Below are 15,846 nucleotides of genomic sequence, written 5' to 3'. Positions count from 1 at the left end.
TGGTACAACCTTAATTCAGTTACTTGATTCATTTTGTTTCAAAATATCCTCAAATTCGCTTCTTTCTTCCTAAAATAGAAATAAAGGTTATTGTGAATAAAAGAATAAAATTTCATACTAATGAGATGCTTAACATGCACAATTTCATGCTAAATGCAGTGTAAATGATATAGAAATTATGATCAATTTAACACTTATCAAATATCCTTACGTAAGTGCTTGATCTCAGCCAACAAACTATGGAGTCTTAGAAGTATGGGGGAATAATCAAACGACAGGTAGCATGATTTTTCTGTACAAAGAGTAGTCTACTCTATGACAAAAAGTACTTTCCCAAGTGTCAGTCTCCTGGTCCACTATCATATAGTCTAGATTGTGTAAAGAAACTTTTTGGGGTTTTCTTTAGTCTCAGTTTTACACATTTGATAATTTTTTTATACATTATTATCCTTTTTCTCTCTTTTTTTTTATTCTCTATTTTTTCCCCATAGTTAGTAGCTTTCACACTTCCTAGGAGGTAGGCCTCTCTTACACTAGGGCATACACTTTGTATTCTACTTATTAGGAGGACTACGCACTATAAAGCAGGTAGCTCTTTCTACTGTGCATATATCTTAACCTAGAGTAATAAAATAAGTACTGATTATACCCCCATTATAAAGCATCACTCACTAGACAAAAATAGTGTGTAAGGTGAAGTCAAGAGGGATACAAGGTAGGGTAAAGACTCGCAGAGCAGTCAAACTCTCGAGAGGGAATGAAAGATTGCTAGTCTAGCATATCATGTCCTTAGACCAAAGAAACTACAAGTAAGTGCAATGCCTTCAAAGATCAACACTAGCATGTGCATAAGATACAAGCACCCCTAAAATAAAAATTTTACAAGATACATAGTATAGCATAGTACAAAATTCTCAATAACGTACAAAAAAAAATAAACCTACACTCACTCCCCACACTTAAAGATGTACATTATCCCCAATGTACGCATGCATGCACAAGTGTAGTGATATATAATAAGAACAGAAATTAAAAGAGTGTATGGTCACTAGTACTCCCTTTATTTCTTAGTTTGGTCGACTAGGGCGATGGAGTTACCCTTGTCTAAGCAACAAATTGTGCGGGCCAGAACGACACCTTATCACCTCAAACCCTAATGAGACATAATTGGAGTAGTTAACTATAAAGTAAACAAAACAATATATTGCTGAAAAAAATAAAATCCACTAATATAAAAAAGTACAAAAGTAGTAGGGCAAGTGTCCCTTGCTGTAATAAAATGTACAATGTACTAAAATTAAAAAGTACAAAAGTGGTATATATAAATCAAAAAGGTGGAGTTTGGCAGGGGAAGTTGGGCGTCGTATATGATCAGTGAAGTACTGGTGGTGTCGGTGAAGTGGGAAGAGACTCTGGTGCCATTGGAGCTGTAACCGTGGGTGATCTAAGTGCCGGAGTGATCGAGGGGTCATGACACTGCAGATGTGTTAGGATTTGTCATGGTAGACCCTCGACCTCACTTGACCATCCTGGAGACAGGTCAATAACTCCTCAAGAGCTGATGGAGCTAATGTAGTCGGTTCGGTAATCATAGGAGGAGGAGTAGCAGCAGCAGCAACAGCAGTAGGAGCTAGAGCCAAGATCTGGGGAACTGCAGTGACGGTGGTCTCTGAAAGAGACTCCTCATCATCTGAAAACTAGGAGTCGATCCCATAGATTACTTGGCACTGCACCTCATGGGGTGTGTCCTGCTGCTCAATCATGCGCATGGGCGGGAGCGTGGTGATTTTGAGCGGCTACATGACCCCTATACAGTGCATGCCTGCACAACAATCGATCAAACCAAGCCCCAGTGCAAGCCAGGAGGCGGTCCTGAGACTGATGTCTCAACTGGCAAGCTAGCACATCGCCAATGTGAATTAGCTCCCGAGCTACCATGCTCCATAAGAAATATAAATCTAGAAGGTTCATGACCCCCATATTGTCTGCTCGCCTGGTTAATATCCACGAAATGATGGCGTAGAGATAGCAGAATGCCGGGCGTCTAAGGCAGGCGCCTTCAGGGTCCCACTGATGTAAGTCTTATGCCCTGAAGTGTCTAGGTCCATACTTGATCTGAGCTCAGGTGGACTGGTAGGTCGACGTGGAGCTTTGAGTACGATGTCATACGGGTGTACTCCATGTCTACCAACCCCTTCGGGACTGAAAAAGTTAGTGTAGGACATCATATACTCCTCCCCGAACATTTGTAAACTAATTGCCTCATGATGCCCTAGGCTAATGATAGTACCGTTGAGCTCAAAAGAGCTCATGTCCTCCATTGTGAGCTCCAAGTACGTCGGCTCATCGATGCCGAAGAACTTATCCCAGCCCTGTACTAAAATAAGGTCCCTTACATCGTTGGCGAGACTAATGCGCCGAGGATCGGCCAGTCTACCCAATGCCCCTCAATGAATCTCTTCTGATCAACGAGCCTCCTATATCAGGCTCGGTGTTCGGGATCCCCGAACCATAGTATTTATGGCCAAGAAGATTCTCCGATCTTCTTCTTCTTCTCAGCCTCTGCCTGTGGACCACTAGCAAGTTTCTTTTAACCCCATAACCTGCAATTAAGAAAGAATACAAAAAATCAATCAATAGAATATGGAAAATGCAATGCAGGAAGGGATAATGGGTGCACAATGTGTACATTACGGCCATTATATGATCATAACATTCTCACAACACTCGTTACCAAGGCCGTGACATCTCTCTAGATTGTTACAATGGGTACACAACAGCATGTTGCGTGATTTCATAGCTCTGTTGTGCACTGTGCTAGGGCCACCATAGGTGCACAACACCCATTGTGCGTCCGTTGTGTCCTTGAGTTGAACAATGACCAACTAAGAACAGGTCTTTCTCTCGTTGCTAGGTGTTGCTGGGGTGAGATGAGCGGGAAAATTTCTTAAGGTTTTGACAGCACTGGACAATGATAATTGTGGCTCATCTTTCCCTAGTTCAATATTTGAACACAACAGTCATCACAACGACCATTGTTCATCGAGGAACGACTGTTGTGATGCCCAAACATGGTGAAAATTTTTTATACATTTGCCTATTTTGATTGGAATTTACATAAAAACATTCACCAAGCATCATTAAAAATTTCATACCATTTAAACATTATAAACTTGTAATTTAAAAGTTTAGGAAAGGTTCTTATGAAATTGGCTGAAGAGAGAAAGTTTTTGTGGATGTAGTGCTAAATCGAGTAGAAACAAGCCCAAGCTCTTTGGAATCACTAAGCAAAGATCATGGAACGGTCTTCGGTCAAATGGCAGAGAGGGAAGTGCTTTTTGAGTGAGAAAGGCCAAGAGTCGGCCATCAATGACCTTATATCTCCCCGTAACGGGCTTAACAATGACCAAACAATAACCGTTGTTCATACATTCAACCTATTTGAGGCACCACAGCCGTTATAAGCCCGTTATGGGAAGGTTGTCAACTCGGTTGAAGTTCAAAAAATTTCTAAGTGTTGGTAACGACCGTTCTAGGCTCATTGTGTTCACCACAGCAAGACAATGGGCGTGGTGAAGCCATGCCAGATCTCTGTAAAAACCAGAGTCACAGCACACTCTGTGGAATGGCCGTTATAAATCACCACAGTAGTTACAACGAGAGTTATAAGGCCGTTGCAAACCCACTCAATTTTGCAGAAAAAGTCCATCTCTCTACTTGAACATCACAATGGATATAGCGGGTTTACCACGCCTGTTGTAATTATTGCCATGAAAAACTAAAGATTTTTCTTGTGTAAAACGGCATGAAAACAATTCCTACTGATAGTACTAGATTCCCCAATCATTTTTTCTCATAAAATTCTGTGGGGATGAGCCAACTTCACACTTTCATATTGATTACCACTTTATGTATTTCATTAACTAATGAATAATATTGAAAACTAAGAGTAGACGAACTAAAGCCTAGAAAACTACTTGGGTTGCCTCCCAAGAAGCGCTTGTTTTACGTCACGAGCATGACGTACATGTTCTTACCTTAAGATGGCTCTGATAGGTCAAATTCTTCTCCCTTGTTAGTCCAATTGCTCCATCCAAAATAATATTTCAGACGATGACCATTTACCTTGTGTGTTAATATTTTAGGGTATCTCTACAACGGCATAGGAGAATACTTACGTTACTATTTAAGTTCTTATAGTTACAATTTCCTTTTCATTCCTGCGAGATAAATGTCCAGGTTCAAGCTTTTTATTGCCAACTATGGCCTATGTTCCAGTTCTACAGGGAGGTGACAGACTTTTTCATATACAAATTTGTACGGTGAAATTCCTATGGGTGTTTGAATGCGGTTCGGTATGTCCATAAGGCATCATCTAATTTATTCGACCAGCCCCTCTGATAATGAGCTACAGTCTTTTCCAAAATTTGTTTCAATTGTCGATTGGACACCTCTATTTTCCCACTTATTTGCGGATGATATGGGTAGCAAGTCTATGCGTAACTCCATACCCCCTCAAGGTTTTCATAAGCTTGTCATTGCAAAACATGTGTACCACTATCACTTTATATTGTCCTAGTGTTCAAAATCTAGATAAAAACTTCTTGAAGAACTTAATCATGACCCTAGTATCAATTGTTGGGAGAGCTTGTTCCTTTACCCATTTGGAAATTAATTCAATTGCTACCAAAATAAACTTGTTACCATATGATGTAGGAAACGATCCCATAAAATCAATACCACATCCATCGAAGATTTCACATATAAGAATAAAATTTTGGGGCATCTCTGCAAGAAATATTACCTGTGCGGTGGTAGTTGTCACAATTTCATACATACCTATTCACATCTTGGAAGATTGTGGGACAGTAAAAACTTGATTCCAGGACCTTGTAAGCTATTCGATTTGAGCTAAAATACCCTTTCAGCAGGTCCTAAGTGACAATGCCCAAGAATATCCCATCAATCGGATTATGGTACACATCTTCTAATGATTTGGTCTGCACAGATTCTAAGCAAGAATGGGTCTTCCCACACATAATGCTTAAGGTCCATGAAGAGCTTCTTCTTTTGTTGGTACATGAACCATTTAGGAAAAGTGTCTACAATCAAATAATTTTTGAAGTCAACAAACCAAGGTGGGTCCTCATTTCTTACAGTATTGAATCTGTAAAGCACTCTTTAGGGAATGTATCATCAATATCTCCATCCTTTAATGATTTCTTTTTGGGATTTTCTAGCTAGGATAGGTGGCTTGCAGCTAAATCTCCACTCCTTTTTTGTTCTTAATCTCCACATCAAATTCTTGCAAGAGTAAAATCCACCTAATTAGGCATGGTTTAGCATCAGTTTTACTTATGAGATACCTAAGTGCGGAGTGATCTGTGTAGACCATGACTTTTGAAAGTACTAGATATGGTTGGAATTTATCGAAGGCGAAGATTACTGCTAGCAATTCCTTTTCAGTGGCTGTGCAATTCTCTTGTACATCATTCAAGGTTTTATACACATAGTATATGAGATGAAAATGCTTATCCTTTAGTTGACCCAATATCACTCCAACTACAAAGTCACTGGCATTGCAATCAACTCGAATAGCAAACCCCAATCCAGGGCAATCATGATGGGGGGTTACACCAATTTATCTTTTAACGTTTCGAATGCTGACATGAAGGCCTGGTTAAAGTCAAATGGTGTATCTTTCTCTAATAGTTTGGTTAATGGTCTAACAATATGTGAGAAGTCCTTAATGAACCTATTGTAAAACCCTACATATCCTAGAAAATTACGAATTGCCTTGGCTGATGTGGGTGGCGGAAGCTTCTCGATTGTAACCACTTTAGCCTTGTCCACTTCAATCCCTTTTCTTGAAATTTTGTCCTAACACGATACCCTCCGGGACCATGTAGTGGCATTTCTCCCAACTGAGTACAAGGTTAGTCTTCTCACATCTTGCTAATACTTGTTCTAGATTCCTGAGACATATATCAAAAGAGTTTCCAAATATAGAGAAACCATCCATAAATACCTCAATTGTGTTCTTTACCATATCCTCAAATATCGCCATCATACAACTCTGAATGATTGCAAGGGCATTGCACAATCCGAAAGGAACCTAATGGTATGCGAAAGTCCCATATGGACATGTAAATGTGGTCTTATCTTGGTCTTCCACAGCGACAGGAATTTGAAAATATCTTGAAAATCCATCTAGAAAGCAATAATGGGAGTACCCTGCTAACCTTTCCAATATCTGGTCTATGAATGATAGTGGAAAGTGGTCCTTTCAGGTGGCGTCATTCAGTTTTCTGTAATCGATGCACACCGACCATCCTGTAACTGTTCTGGTTGGTATGAGGTAGTTCTTCTCGTTGGTAATTACTGTCATCCCCCCTTTCTTTGGTACCACTTGTACAGGACTCACCCACGCACTGTCTGAAATCAGATAAATAATAACTGCATCCAAAAGTTTCATTATCTCTACCTTCACTACTTCCTTCATATTTAGATCAGCCTACGTTGAGCTAGGGCGGTGGGTCTATGGCCATCTTCCATCAAGATCTTGTGAGTGCAAAAGGATGGGCTAATTCCCTTGATATCCGATATCTTCCAAGCAATGGCTCTCTTATGCTTTCATAAAACCTCCAACAGCTGTTTCTTTTGTTTCATAGCCAAACCCACTGCAATGATCACTGGGAGTCATGATTCTTCTTCTAAAATGTCATACTCGAAGTGATTCAGTATTATATTTAATTCCAAGTTCGGTAGTGCCTCAAAAGATGGTTTGAGCCGATTATCCACGTTTTAATGTGACTCCAGTGTTCTCTTCTTCCTTAAGTGCCTAATCATCATTGACACCATCTTCTAACTCATAAGTCTTGGTTTCATCATTATTTATGTTTTCTGTCTGCAAACTGTCAATTCCAAGAGAGTCTTCTATGCCGCTGCTCACTGTTCTCTCTTCTGATTCTCATGTATTTATGAACTGATTGAATGTTTCCTGCCAGGCTATCTCTTTATGTTTCCCAAAGAAAATGTCAGATGTAGGGTCTGGCTCAACTACATTGATGTATTGCACATAAAACTTCTATGTTACATGGTGTTCAATCTACTGATCAAGCAGGGCCTGTACCCTCTCCAACTGATCATTCATACCTACCATGAAAAGAAAGCTGTTCATAGTATTATGTAGCAATGATAAACACATGTGATAAACCGAATTGAATGAATTAAAAACAAAAAGAATAAATGGCTAAAACACTAAGCTACAAGTTTTCCTAGAATCTCTCGACTGTGCTCCCTAGTAACGGTGGCAAAAACATGATGGACACGCTGTGGGTGTCTAAATTATGCGAATATATAAGCATGAAAGTATGCACATAATACCAAAATTAGTCTGTTATATCGCAAGTGTTCGGGTTATCAAGTAATACCTCGTGGATGAATACGAGGGTTGTATTTCCCAGGAACGGCGAGATGCTCCTATTACTTCCTTTTCATTTAATCAATAGCCTAATCGTTTAAGCTATTTCTTTAGTTTTACTTGTACAACACTATTAAACAATATAATTGGAGACAATGTTAAGTACACATAGAAGAAGTTGGGAGTATGTACTATAAGTATCTTAATTATTAATTATGATAGGAGTTAAGTGTTAATTAAGTTCTAAGTTCGAACTAAAAAATTTATAGGCCTACTAGCCCCACAACCATGGCGACTAGATCTAACTCACTAGGAACTTAAGATGGAATCTCTTCCACCCTAGCCTCCTATGTTTGCCTTAAGTACGAGAATCCCACGATAATAGACCAATCAGACCCTAAGCCTAAGGGGCAATCAATCCCTAATCCAAAAACCTAGCTATGCCTAACCTCTAAGAACATGCATAGATCTATCATGGCATGGGTGCCATCAATATGGAGGCATATCCTCCTCATCCAAATCAACATGTCAATCAATTAAGAACATGCAATGATTACAAAAACTAGAACAATTTGTATTAATCAATCAAGATTCATAAATAATAACCGAGGGACCACCTAGACATACAATTCCCTTCGAATGAGGTTCTTATGGACTATACCAAGTAAAGCATCAAAGCACAAGAAAACCATAATACCAAATAAAAAATAAATAAGTGTTTAATATATTCCTAGACTAACTCCCTCCAATAGTTCTCCAAAGATGGGGATTAGAAGATCCCAAGATTATTTGATGATGTGTGTTACTCACTCCTCTTTGATAATGATCTTTGAAGATGCCTGTCATGCATGATCTTCTCTGATGATGCCCGTTGACGTACTCTTAAAAAATCCACCAAAATCTGATGATTTTTGTCACGCATTGTGATGCCTATTATGAGTAAGCTGTTGCTTGGGCTCCAAGTTACATCGTGGCATGATCTTTGAGCTTTATGTGTCTTAACAACGGCCGTTGTGGACTTTACAATGGTTGTTGTGAGGCCATTATGGTTTCTATGTTGCTACCAGTAAGCTCATACTGCCATAGCTTGATTACGGTAGTGGTAAGTGTAGACAACAGTTGTTGTTTATTGCCATAACGCCTGCTGTGAGTCGTGGTGCAGCCTTTGATGAGGACATCACACCCATGCCAACTACACCACCTACGGATGGTAATACTTCAACTTGTATAGAAGAGGAAGTATATCAAGGACTAATTACACGAAGCTGTGCTAAACAAATCCAAAACCAGATGAACGCCAACTTAAGTTTATTCTTAAATTATATTGACATGGTGGTATTTCCAATTTCTTAGACCTTAATTGTACTTAGGGTACCGGAAGTGAGGATATAATTCTAGACTTAGTCAAACAAGAGGATAGTAAGGGAGAACCATTTGGAGCTATGCCACATGTGGGCCTCACACTCACGTGCACGCCCAAGAAGGAAATTGTGCCTATCTTTGCTGGCCCCACGCAAACAAAGGGATATGTGTTTTCCTTTTATGACAAATCAGCCGAAAATATCTCTTTCTTAAAGCAACCCAATTTTTAGAAAGAAACAAAATCAAATCCCAATCAACCAGGAAATTAAGTAATCCAAGTTTAAGAATGGAGAGATTGCACATGCCATATTCACATGCTACAATAATCGCATGATACTATTTCTATATTTAGATTGATTTTCTAGCCAATTTTATTTTCCTATTTTTAGACTATTTTTCCTTGAAAAATATTAATTTACTATTTTTAGATTGATTCTCTAGCCAATTTTAATAAGATAGTTTTCTTCTATCCCAAGTTTATTTCGGCTATAAATAGCCTTGTACCTTCTTCCTTGGAGGATAGAACTTTGATTATTATTTGCAAAATAAGAGTTGTCTTACTACCATTGTTCTTGTCACTTCTCCCATATTCATGAGAGAAAAGTTTCAGCTTTCTCCTAATTTGTGTTGTACACTTCCGGGTGTTTTGTGTGGATTAGTTCCGGTTTGTGGTTCTCTGATTGTTCGGACAGTGGGTCAGAGTTCTTGAAGCTTCAAATTATCTCTCCCTAACATACGAGTAGCATTCATCCACAGCTATTCACAGTTAGTTATCCCTCAACCTAGATCCTACACCGTGAAGATCGTGCCATCAACTAGATCTCCTTCTTTTCCACCAAGTTGGAGCCTATCATTTGGTGCCAGAGCCTCCATTGACACGGTAGGATCCGTTATTGCTACATTAGACTTTTGATTCAATCCCAGTTGTTTCATATTTTTTTTCAGTCCTATAGTCCACAAACCTAAAAATAACCAAAAAAAAAAAAAATTTACCTAGCCCTTCCACTAGTACTGTTACTTTAGTATTGCATTTTGTGTTTGTAATTTGTTCATTTTCCTCTAGCTGTTGGTCAAATAAAACAAAAAAAAATGAAAAAGAAAGAAAGAAAGATAGAAAGGTCAAGAAAGGGCATTAGCAAAAAAAAAAAAATTCAGATTGAAGTTTCCAACTATCTAATACTATTTTACATCAGATTATTACTTGTTATGCACCTACTAGATTTCAGTAATATACCCTTCTTGTTTTAGCCAACCAAACTCCACTAAAAATCGAAGCTAGTTCTATCGACTCCTTCTATTCAATCACTTAACCACATACGGAGAACTACCACTTGGCACAACCATGATCCGATTAGAAGACATAAAAACTTTGGTAAGTAAGAGGTGAGATTTGTGTGAATCCACATATATACTTATTTTTTTCTTCAGATCCACTAACATGGTAGGTTCAGAAGCTAGTTGTCATGACGATGACCTTGTTGGTTCATGCCATACTACAGATGCACCCATCAAATGGGCAGAGTATGATGCATTTGTTAGTCACTCTCAGAGTAAACTGCGAGTATCAATTATGGCAGTACAGGAGGAGATGTAAAAGGGTCATGCAAGATACCCTATGTAAGACTATTGATCGGATCCTTGCCAAGCATGTTCCAGCTCAAGGTGAGCTTGATGACTGTGCCCCATGAGAAGTAGGGTTGCCAAACCACAAGGACTGGACTTAAAGTACTAATTCTTCTTCTAATCTCTAGTCAAGCAGGAACTGGGTTTGGTTTAAAGAAGAAAAATAAAACAAGTAAAGGAAAGAACAGGTGGAATTAGCAGGCAGATTAGGATCGAGGTTTCAACAACAAGAGATCAATGCCCCCAGACGATTCCTATGAGTTATAATATGCTGACTTACTTCTAATGCCTAGCAGGTACATCCTACGGTTCATGTGTGTACTCAAAAGCAATGTCACATCTATAGTTCTCAAATACACCAAGTTTTGCCAAGGTAACTGTGGGTTTCATACACATTTAGTTTTGTAGTTACACAAGGCAACTACAACTATGGCAATCCACACACCAAGTTTTACCTAAATAACTATGCAAATCAAACACATAAAATTATGCAACACAAGATTTAACACATAAAACCAATAGATCTTTGTAGACTATTAAAAGTGAGTATTCAAAGTATTTGAAGCATCATAGTTCAACATCTTGGGGCACCGTGGGTGGTTAGCCCCTTATGGATGGGTACGACATGGAAGAAATAGATAAAGAGCTAAGGAAATATGACATGACTCCTTCCTTCTCAAGATGATCTTCCTAGTTGAGCTTCCTTGATTCTAACCCCACTTTCCATGTGCCTCTAACTCATCCTTGATCCCCTTAGATGGTGTGGTGAAGCTTGATCTTCGCCCTCATCCAAGTTTTCCCAGTGTGGAAGAAAATCCCCGAACAAAGATAAGAGTGAAACCCTAAAAATCTAGAGTTAAAGGGCTGATTTCGAGCTTGACACGGTCTATGCACGGTCGTGCTTGGACTGTGTTTCTTACTGAGACATCTGAGTGAATCGGCTAAGTACTCACCTGGGAAAATCAAGGGAAGAAGCATGATCATGCTTCTCCCGTGCTTCGCCTATGCACGACCATGCTAGGAGCATCTCGAGCATGCTTCCAATGTTGGACAGAAACTATCTCCAGACTGAGATAATCAGGGAGAGGAGCACGGTCGTGCTAAGACCGTTCTTGGCCTGAAAAACACCCCCCTTCATGAATTATCACTATGTTGTCTCCAGGCTGCAATATTCAGGGAATAGAGCACGACCGTGCTCTGGCCGTGTTTAACATGAGCACTTAGGAAAATCTTCATTCTTTGCTTGTTTAATCCCCAATTTCACTCCAAATTGCTTTGAGCCCTTGAATCTTGCACAAAGAACAAATATACCCAGAATAGCACCAAATATACACAAAAGTATGCTAAAGGAAAAGCAAAATAATGAATTGAGGGTAAATAAATATGATATGAAATGTACTCATCAACTCTATAGGAGCTTATACATCAAGCAACGAAGGTGGAGCAATAGCAATAGCGTGGTGGTCGGGGTCACACCATACCCAATCGTCTCGTTACCCCCACTTGGCACCGCCCTTACTATGCCATAGGATGTGGTGCCAATCCTAGGCTAATTGTGGCTACCTCTGCATCACCCATTGGCCGTCCTCACCCACATCGGCATCTTCATCAAGCTCTTGACACAATGATCGAAGCCTTACTTCTTCGATACTAGCATTTTCTTCTACATCTACCGTGTCGTCTTCTCGCAAACAGATGAAGTTGATTGTGGCATTCAAGTGCTTCAAGTGCAAAGGAAGAAGGCACATTGCTCCCGAGTGCCCCAGTAGGAGGACCTTGCTCATTAATAAACAGGGCGAGTGGGAGTCCAAGAGCGACCTTGAAGATGATGGTGATGTAAATGATGAGCTAACAGATGAAGTTGATTGTGGCATTCAAGCTGATGTGGGAGATTGCTTTATTTTTTGCCATGTGCTTACTATCAATGCTGTTGAAGAGGAGAAGGGACAACGGCATAACATCTTCTACACTTACGGAACCATTAAGAACAAGGTATGTAGGATTATTGTTGATAATGGAAGCTATAATAACATTGCTAGTTGGACTTGGTGGAGAGATTAGGGTTGAAGCAGTGGTGTCACCTTAGTCTATACGAGATGTAGTGGCTCAATGATTGTGGATCATTGTGTGTTAGCAACATTGTAATGGTTCAATTCTCCATTGGGAAGTATCATGATCAAGTGGAGTATGATGTTGTCCCAATGCAAGCATGCCAATTACTGTTTGGACGGCCTTGGTTGTTTGATCATGACGCCCATATTAACAGTTATGCTAACCGACTCACTTTCATGTACAAAGAGGAGCACACTTCTTTGCTTCCCATGACTCCAAAGGAAATATTAATAGATGATCTAAGAGAGAGAGAGAGAGAGAGAGAGAGAGAGAATGTGTGTGTGTGTGTGTATGTGTTAAACACTTGAATAAGAGCCACCATCATAGTGAGTGAGTGAATCCAAAGCCAAATAAAAGCCCACAGCTTAAATTAACCAAGCCTCTACTTTACCTAGTTCTATTTTGGATCTTTTGTAGGCATATGAGGATGTGTTCCCTGATGAGGTCCCACCCGGGCTACCACTGAAGCGAGGAATTGATCATTAAGTTGATTTGATATCAGGAACACCATTGCCTAATTGGCCACCTTACCGCACAAATTCAAAGGAGACAAAAGAAATCCAATGTCAAGTTTAAGAACTACTCGACAAAGGTTATGTAAGGGAAAGTCTCTCTCCTTGTGTAGTTCCAGTTATTTTAGTTCCTAAGAAAGATGGTTCTTAGAGAATGTGTGTAGATTGTAGAGACATTAACAACATAACTGTGAGATATAGACATCCCATACCTAGACTTGATGGTATACTTGATGAACTTAGTGGATCTATTATCTTCTCCAAGATAGACTTGCATAGTGGCTATTACCAAATTAGAATGAAAGAGGGTGATGAGTGGAAAACAACATTTAAAACAAAATTTGGATTGTATGAATGGTTAGTCATGCCTTTTGGTTTAAGAAATGAACCTAGTACTTTCATGAGATTGATGAACCATGTACTTAGAGCCTTCATCGAAAATTTGTTGTAGTCTACTTTGATGATATCTTAATTTTCAGCAAGTCTTTAGATGATCATATTAAACATTTACGTATTGTACTTGCTGTTTTGAGAAAAGAACAATTATATGCTAACCTTGCAAAGTTCACCTTTTGCACCAACAAAGTTGTGTTTCTTGGCTTTGTGGTTTCATTTCAGGGTGTTGAGGTAGATGAAGACAAGATCAAAGCGGTATGTGAGTGGGAAACACCCCAAAACGTGAGCCAAGTGAGAAGCTTCCTAGGACTTGCGGGCTTTTATTGTAGGTTTATTAAGGATTTCAGCACTATTGCCACTCCAATCAATGAATAAACAAAGAAAGAAGTTCCATTCAAATAGGGGCATCACAAGAAAAGGTATTTCAAAAATTGAAGGATAAATTGATAACCACACCACTACTAGCACTTCCTAACTTTGGTAAGACTTTTGAAATAGAATCTGATGCAAGTGGCATAGGAATTAGTGGGGTGCTTATGCAAGAAGGTAGGGCCATTGATTATTTTCATAAAAAGTTAAGTGGTCCAGCTCTCAATTATTCTGTTTATGATAAGGAGTTGAATGCGGTTGTCATGGCATTGGAAACTTGGCAACATTACTTATGGACTAAAGAATTTGTGATACACTGACAACGCCCCTTGCGTATGTCCCGCAAATGCATGGGTTTGTCGAGTAATAAAATCCCAGGTGAGTGGGTATTATATCCATAGGGAGTAGGGAGTAAAAAATACTTGAATTGTTTCTTAACCAAGTAAAGATGAATAACAATTGTGTTGACAAGATGTAATGTAAATAAGAATAAAAGAAACAAGAGAGAAAAGCACAAGTAAGTGAGAGGTAAGGCAATCGATATAAATGGGGTACTCGGATATTGTTCCGCTGAGGACAATTGTTTGAAGTGCAAAACCAACTATTATGCCTCCGAACTAATGCATTAATGAGTCATGGAAATCCTTCAATAGACGGTCTCAAATCTAAGGTCAACCGTGACTAACTCTATACCATGTCCCGGAGGAGAAATCGAATAATCTCAACACCTTGCACTCGGATAGAATCACATGGAGTTCTAGGGATTCCAAGTGATAAACCATCTTCCTAGAAATGGACCTAACCCTTTGGTCCAGATGAGAGGTCCCTAGTCACAATTAAGCCCTAGGTGCTAAAATCACTTCAACGCTTCACTCCGTTTCCTCTGCAACTAAGCCCCAGCGGAAGGTCATCCCTTAGCCCATTCACTCTACTATGACCGCAAAGAACTCAATGAAATGGAGGTAGGATAAATCACACCGGAGGGGATTGGGGACACTCCACTACCTCTCGACTCACTCTCTCAACCCTCTCAAATCTAGCTTTGTCTGACTCTCGTGGTGTGTCACTCACTCACAAGGGTTACCATGGTGAATTCTCAATCCTAGTGCCACTCTAAGGGAGGATTCAATCAATCAAGCATTGAAGATTGGAACTCGAATAAAACATCAATTAATGAAAGCATAATAGAAGGTTTAATGAAACAAATACATCCTAGGGTTCACAAATCCAAGTACCCACTAGGGGGTTTAGCTCTCCATGTAGTTAGTTACAATCAACAATGAAATCGGATATAAAAACAAGTAATCCATAGAAAACCCCCTCGATAGTCATGACGATGGTCTTGTGGAGAATGCTCGTCTCCTCCAAAGGTCCCCTTGTTTAGCCTAAGACGCACCTCGCCAGATCGGTGCCGACGAAAGCTCTCTCAATAACCTTCTTCCAAGTGGAGCGCGATGTCAAAGCGCGAAAACCTCTCCAAAAAACCCAGCCAATACCTGTCAAACCCTAGCCGCAACCCTTCTCAAGTTTGGGAAAGAATGGAGAAAAAAATCCTGAAATCGGGGCTGAATCGCGGCTTAAATAGGGCTGGACTTGGGCATCCACACGCCCCTGTGGATTTGCCACATGGGCCTGTGGAATTTCCACATGGGCCTTGGATAATTTCCACAAGCCCGTGTGAATTCTCTAGAATTATCTTTTTCAGCCGGCTATGAACAGTACCTGCTACAATAAATTGCTACAATGTTTGCTACGGTACCTTGTTATAGTACCAACCCGAAACACTCCCGAATCCATGTTTTCATCGAGGTAACGTCAACGGGCATATGTTCATGTCGTAGATCGCTTTGTTTTTTTTCAATAACCAGCCTCATTGGTGAAGATCTTGGTATCAATGCACAAGTTAGGATACTCGAATGTGACTGCCTTTGTGCCCCTCCAAACCATTGTGCCAGCTTGAATACATGAGGTTGGCACACATTCTTGCATCTTGAACCCGACTTATATCTTCGCGTTTGACCCTTCTTAAGATTTCCTCCAAATAGTGTG

Source organism: Dioscorea cayenensis, chromosome 14, assembly GCF_009730915.1.
Source record: "Dioscorea cayenensis subsp. rotundata cultivar TDr96_F1 chromosome 14, TDr96_F1_v2_PseudoChromosome.rev07_lg8_w22 25.fasta, whole genome shotgun sequence".
NCBI lineage: Eukaryota > Viridiplantae > Streptophyta > Magnoliopsida > Dioscoreales > Dioscoreaceae > Dioscorea > Dioscorea cayenensis.
The sequence above is the reverse complement of the archived record's forward strand: the minus strand, read 5'-3'. Positions refer to the sequence as shown.